The sequence below is a fragment of the Petaurus breviceps genome, unplaced genomic scaffold, assembly GCF_028583685.1.
Source record: "Petaurus breviceps papuanus isolate PSGF00001 unplaced genomic scaffold, PetGlider_PUasm1.0 90281, whole genome shotgun sequence".
NCBI classification, from domain to species: domain Eukaryota; kingdom Metazoa; phylum Chordata; class Mammalia; order Diprotodontia; family Petauridae; genus Petaurus; species Petaurus breviceps.
The window spans coordinates 778,839-785,328 of NW_027187205.1; the positions used below are offsets into that span (position 1 = coordinate 778,839).

The following is a 6,490-nucleotide window of genomic DNA, read 5'->3' on the forward strand; positions in this document are numbered from 1 at the left end:
GTCTGGAAATTGGGATAATTGGGTGCTCTTCCTGTTTCTGCCACATACTCCCTGTGAAACCTGGGGTGAGACCTTAAACTTCTCAGGACAGCCATTTGCTCACAAATAGCCCACTTCATGTCAAACATGTTTTCATGTTCTTTTGTGGGAAAGAAAAGAATCTTGTGACTACAAAGCTGTCATATCCTCTGGTGGCTCATTATGGTCTGGAGAAAGCCCTGGCTCTGGTGGGCTCTAGCAAGTTGGACAGATTTCTAGCAAGACCAGTGACAGCTTGTGCCTGCTTGCCCAGGACCAGCCTACCAGAGAAAAAAGGATCCCCACTAGCTCTTTGGCCTGACCAATGAAAATGCAAAATGGTCCTCATTCCCAAGCACCCTTCCTCCTTCTTCAGGTAGTCATGGCCTCAGGTATAGGAAAAGAGGGCAGAGGATGCTAGGAATTTAAGTTTTTCCAATTACAACCTAATTTGTTCCCACCTTTGGGGCACTCTGGGTATGAAAAATCTTTTGACAGATGGAGATCAGCAAATCTTGTAATTTCTAGTCTTGGACGGTTTATAGGAACACATGGTCATAGATACAGAGTAAGAAGGGACTGGGTCCTTCTAATCCAACCGCCTCATTTCGCAGATGAAGAAAATGAGGCCCAGGGAAATGAAAAGATTTGCCCAAAGTCACACCAGTAAGTGTCAGAGCTGGTGTTCAAATTCAAGTCCTCTCATTTAAAATCCAGCACCCTTCCTAGTACACTATGCTGTATCTACCAACAGGTTTGGTACCTTCTTCTTAGTCACATAACCTTGTCAGAGATAGGACTTGAACCCAGGCCTTTTTGACCCTCAGGACTGGCCCTCTATCTCAATCAACATTAGCACTCAACACATCAGTCTTTTGTTCTTAAGAATCAGCCCTCAGTATCTCATTTCTGACCCTAGGACTGACACACATCAGTGCAGGTCTTGTATTACTAGGCCTGAGGTTTGAATGACTTGGTGCCTTTACCAGTGGAGGTGACAGAGGGGCAGGATGTCTGAGACCCTGGGAAGATTTGTTTGATGTATATATAATACACACACACACACACACACACACACTCAGAAACCTAGGTCTGGCCTCTCTCTTAAACAAGGAGAGATGACTTGTCTCTCCCCTCCCTCCTCCCCAACTCCAGGGAATCTCCATAAATGCTCCCGCAGGGGACATGCCAGATGCTCTCTCGAGGGGACAGCTGCCTAGTAGGTATGGGGGCACAGATTTGGAGTTTCTTCAGCTAAATCCCAGAATGCCAGAGATAGGAGAGACCTCAGAGATCAATTCCATACCCTCCTTTTACAGGGTAGGAAGCAGGTCCAGAGAAAAGGAAATGATTTGCCCAGAAGTGACACAAGCAGTAAGTGGCAGTCAGGCCTCAGGCAGGGGCTTTGGATTCCTCTTGCAACATTCCTTTCATTGTACCAGCCTTAGGGTGGTTGCTAAGTTATGTCCTATCTCATCTCTAGCCTCATAAAAATCAGTGGCAGCAAATGTGGTGACTCCTGAATGGAGAAAGTGAAGCTCACATTTAGTGCCCTTCAATCACAATGTCCTCCTTCCTGGGCTATTAAAAATGGGACTTCTTTGAACACAGGCTTGTAACACAGACACTGAACAATAAGCCTGTTTTGTTAGGCCATGGAGGAGGGTGGTACTCCTTGATGATGAGATCCTTCACTCAAAAGGAACACAGGCTCACATTCCAGGTGATATTGAGAGAGTTCTCCTCAGGCCTTTCAAAAGATGCAGCAGGTCCAAAAGAAAACTTGAACTTCTGACTCTAAGTGGAATGAATGCTGGCCCTGCCTTCCATGCCATATGTGGGCTGGGCAGGATTTAAACCCGATACCAGATTCACACAGTTATCACCCTGGGCAAACAGTGGGGCCCAGTGATGCACAGAGTACAGCTCAGCCTGGCACACCCCTATGCTGCAGGCTGCAGATATGACTGGCCAGACAGTCAGCCAGCCTTTCCTGAAGGCCGGCACTGTTCCATAAGGTAATATTGTGAAGGACAGGCTGAGTCAAGACTAGGGAGAGGGGATATAGGTAGCTACCCACACCCCAATACACAGGGGCTGGGGTGTACTTTTAATGTGATTATTTTTACATATGATTTTTTTTAATATATGTGACTTTTTATATTTTTGAATGCCAAATAACCCCAGTCTTTATGGCATGTAATAATTTATTTTGTGACAAATCAAATGAAAGGTGACCTGGAATATTCAGAGCTTCCTGTAGAAGGTCACTAGGGGGAGTCACCATTTTCAGATCTTGCCTGGGGCCTGGGACAAATTTCTGGTCCAGATCCCAGGGAGAAAGACCCGCCCTAGCTTATCATAATAAAGTCATAAGACTGATGTTTTAGTCAACAGACCTTAAAGTCTTACATTCAATGAATAAGATATCCTTCAAGGCAGTCAGTCACCTTGGGAGGCTACACTCTTATTTCTAAGCTGCTCCCATTGTTCAAAACACTTTCAAAACTAACTTGGGGGCCCCTAGGTGAATAGAGCACCGGCCCTGGAGTAAGGAGGACCTGAGTTCAAATCCGACCTCAGACACTTAGCACAAAAACTAGCTGTGTGACCTTGGGCAAGTCACTTAACCCCAACTGCCCTCACCCCCCCAAAAAAAACCAACTCCTCTTTGGGAAAGGCCTTTAGAGATATTTTAGGGGCCCAATAGAAGAATCCATCTGATTTCTTTAGTCACCTCATTTTTTGACCCAAGAGGCTAGTATCTAAGATGCCTAATTCAACTGTTTGGATCTCCATGACTTTTGACTATTTCCAAAAATCTACCCCAAAAGCTAAAGATTTGTGCCTCTCCCACACACACCTCCTCTAGCTCCCTAGGAGGCTAAAAAGAACATTTTTAGGTAATTCCCAAAGAAGAGTCCCAGAAATGCAAATTTCCTCTTCTATGTGCACATTGGGTCAAGAAGCACTTTACCATGTATTACCTCATACAGGTATCAACACAACCCAGGGCAGAGATGATTATCCCTACAATGTCAGATCAAAGAGGAAACAGGCTGCAGACCTGAAGTGACTTGTCCAAGGACCTATGGCTAATGAAGAGCAAAAGAGGAGTAAGACTGAGGTTCCTTGACTCCCAGTGCAGGGCTCAATGCCTCTCCTGAATTAATGCACAGGTAGCTCCCAAGGTGAAATCCATTCCAAGGAGTATTCCGTTCTGGCCTGTCAACTAAAAAAATGAATCCAATCGCATTGCTTTATGGTTATACCTTACAGTCTGACTGGGGAGACATACATAAGGCAATGACAATGCTAGGCAGCATGTGATCACTGTGCCTAAGGAGGGGGGCAAGTAAGTAAGTAGGACAGAAGACGAAGGAGGCAGGAAGAGGAGTCTAGGCTGTGGTGATGAGGGCAGACTTCAGGGAGGCATTGGGCCTTATAGGGGCAACTTAAAGGTTAGGGTCTGGGTCAGGAGGGAATGATGCACAAAGGCAAGCATACCACAAGTATATCTCTAAAGTATACCACCAGCCTTGGGAAACAATGTAAAAAAGAAAAGGCTTAAGAGGCTAGTGGTCCCATTTACAGCGCTGATACAGTTTTGCCTTCTTTGGAGTTTGAAGTGCCAAATAGTTCAGGGTTGGGGAACCTGGGACCTTGGGGTCACATATGGCCCTCTAAGTCCTCAAGTGCAGCCCTAGTCAGTCAAAGGGCCTCACTTGAGGACCTAGAGGGCCACATATGGCCTCCAGGTCCTAGGTTCCCCACCCCCGAACTAGACAAAACCTGCTATGTCTGCCCCTATTGAAAATAAGCCAGAGCAGAGTAACTCACTACTCATCCTCACTAACTTCAGGCACCAGCCAGCCTGAGTCAACTCCTGCTCCCCTTCATGATGAGCCTACTAGGAAGCTGGGGTTCTCCCCATATCCTGCCTTCCCTCAGACAGAAGGTTCTGGGACAGAATTCCTCAGAACACCCACCCTACTGCCCACAGGCAAGTTAGAGACCGGGAAGCCCCATCTCCACAAAATAGACAACAACGTAGCCTTTTTAAAAGAGCCTGACTGACAACCAGAAGACAGAATTATAGAATCTTGGAATTCACGTGGATCTCAGGGATCATCTGGTCCACATCATACCTGAATGGGAATCCCCTACAAGTGGAATACAGACCTCCACTTGAAAACCTCTAAGCCTGGGGGCCCAGCCACCCCTGAAGCCTCCCTTTTCTCTTTTATTCAGCTCTAATTGTTAGGAAGTCTTTCCTTACTTGGAGCTGAAACCTGCCCTTCTGACAAGTCCTTTTATTGCTCCCACTTTGCTGGTCAGAATAGGTCTAATCTCTCTCTTTTTTTTACAGCCTGAATACTGGACAATAGTGATCAAGTCCTCCATAAAGTCTTTTCTTCTCCAGATTAAAATCTGAGAAAATCTTAGAATTTAGAGCCTACCGAGTCCATACCACTCATTTTACAGAGGAGAGAACTCACCTCCAAGGCTTCACTGTGGTCACACAGGCAGTAAGTAGGAAAACATGAGATTGGGACCTAGAGCCTCTAACTCCAAATTCAGTCTTTCCCTTAAATTTGAATTCTAGCTTTGCAGCCAATTAGCTGTGGACCCTTAAAGAAGTTATTTCAGCTCTCTGACTCTACTTTCTCATCTGGAAAATGGGGAAATTGGTATCGGCCCTGTCTACTTCACCAGATTGCTGTGAGATTCACATAATATACTATGGAAAGTATTAAAGCACTACACAGATACAAGGTATTATTATCTATTACCTTCCAGTGCTCTCCATCCTGTTCAGTACTCTGTGTCCACACCTTACTGATGACTTAGTCAGAGTTTTCCTAAAACTATATTCTAAAGCAGGGCTTCTTAAACTTTTCCCACTTGCGACCCCTTCAGCACTATGGAATAAATCTAAAGCCTTTTTATATTGGCAAAACTGAGCCCCTTGGCTGGTGACAGAGAAGATGAGCAAAGTTCATGCTTAACACTTCTGCGGAGTCCTCCTTTTATTCATACTACTTTTATTCATAGGTGCAGAGAACGAGGACTCTAGAACACACCTAAGAATATTGTGCTAATGCTATAACAGAAGTTAGAGCACATTTATTTCCTCCTCCATCACTTGCTCCCTTGTAGCCAGAATGCTCAGGAAGAATCACATTGGCAAAGGGGCCACTGGTCTCCAAGCCAGTGACAAGGAGAGAGGCTTGGGCTGTGCTTTCACCCATCATTGAAGAGAAGGAAAGCAATAAATCCTGTTATGTTAACAATTCTACTTCCTCAAGGAAGATCATCTACATTATGAAGAGGGACAGGACCTCTGATTTTACCAGCCTAGGGAGCTTGCTGCTGAGGAAGCTCCTTCCACCATTGAAGGTTGGCATCTTCTCCCTTAGGTCTTTGAAAATTGCCTAGTTCTAAGAGTGTCCCAGTGACTAGTCACACAAAGGGAGAACTTGAACCCAGAGCTGCTCTTAGACAGTTCTCTGGTCCACAGTAACATGCCTTCAATTCATCATCAAGGAAGGGCTAATTTGCAGAGAGGGTGGGGTGGATTATATTTGGGGCAAATTCCTAAGTTGTTCTGCCTGACTCCACTTTCTCACTAAGAGCCTCTAATGTCTATGTCAATCTCTAATGTCCATTGGCTTGTAAAGCAGAAGAGGTAAAGTTCACATATGAAAACTACTAGTTTCCAGGAACTGGCCTTTCTGTGCTCCAGTGTCAGACCACACAGACTCAGAGCAGGAAAGGGCTTTTGAGGTCTTTCCAGGTCATCTAGTCCAACTTCCCACCCAATGCAGACATCTTCTCTTCAAGATCCTTTGAGGGTGGTCGTTTAGTTTACATAATACTCTGGAAATGTGTGGGGAAAGTATTTAACACGGACACAAAGTCCCCAAACTGCAAACAAATCAGACAAGCAGAAGGTCAGCTTCAGGTTCTCTGTTGAAGCTGTGGATCACACCTACTCTGGGTCCCCAGGGACCAACCAAGCCTAGCTTCTCACCCAGCAAGAACCAGGTACACCCAGCTCCATAGCTTCGAAGAAAAAAGCCACCAGAGGTGTCCTCAGACACCTCACCCTCAGACAAAAACAACTTTCGAGCAGGGAAAAGTTTGAGGTGTGTGGTTGGAGGAAATAGAATGTACTCTTTTTTTTGGACTGGGTTAGACTAAGGTGTACTAAGTGTGACCAAGTGGGAAGCAAAAGGAATGAGCTTGTATTGGGGGAAAGGGTAGGCAGGTGATGAGCTAGTGCCCTGTAGGGGGTATTTCAAGTGTAGAATTTGCTAAACGCAAACCATCCAAGTTCCTTGAATGGCTTGAATAGAGGTCTGGGTCGGGAATTCAGTCCTAGCAGGGTCCTGGGTATGTCAGTGTGTGTGTGTGTGTGTGTGTGTGTGTGTGTGTGTGTGTGTGTGTGTGTGTGTGTGTGTGTGTGTGT

General features: G+C 45.6%; 1 protein-coding gene across 1 annotated transcript in view; it reads right to left on the reverse strand.

The window, feature by feature from the left end:
* Nucleotides 1-6,490, reverse strand: part of PLLP (plasmolipin) — a 35,627-nt gene that overhangs the window by 28,473 nt on the left and 664 nt on the right. The gene's annotated exons all lie outside the window — the stretch shown is intronic.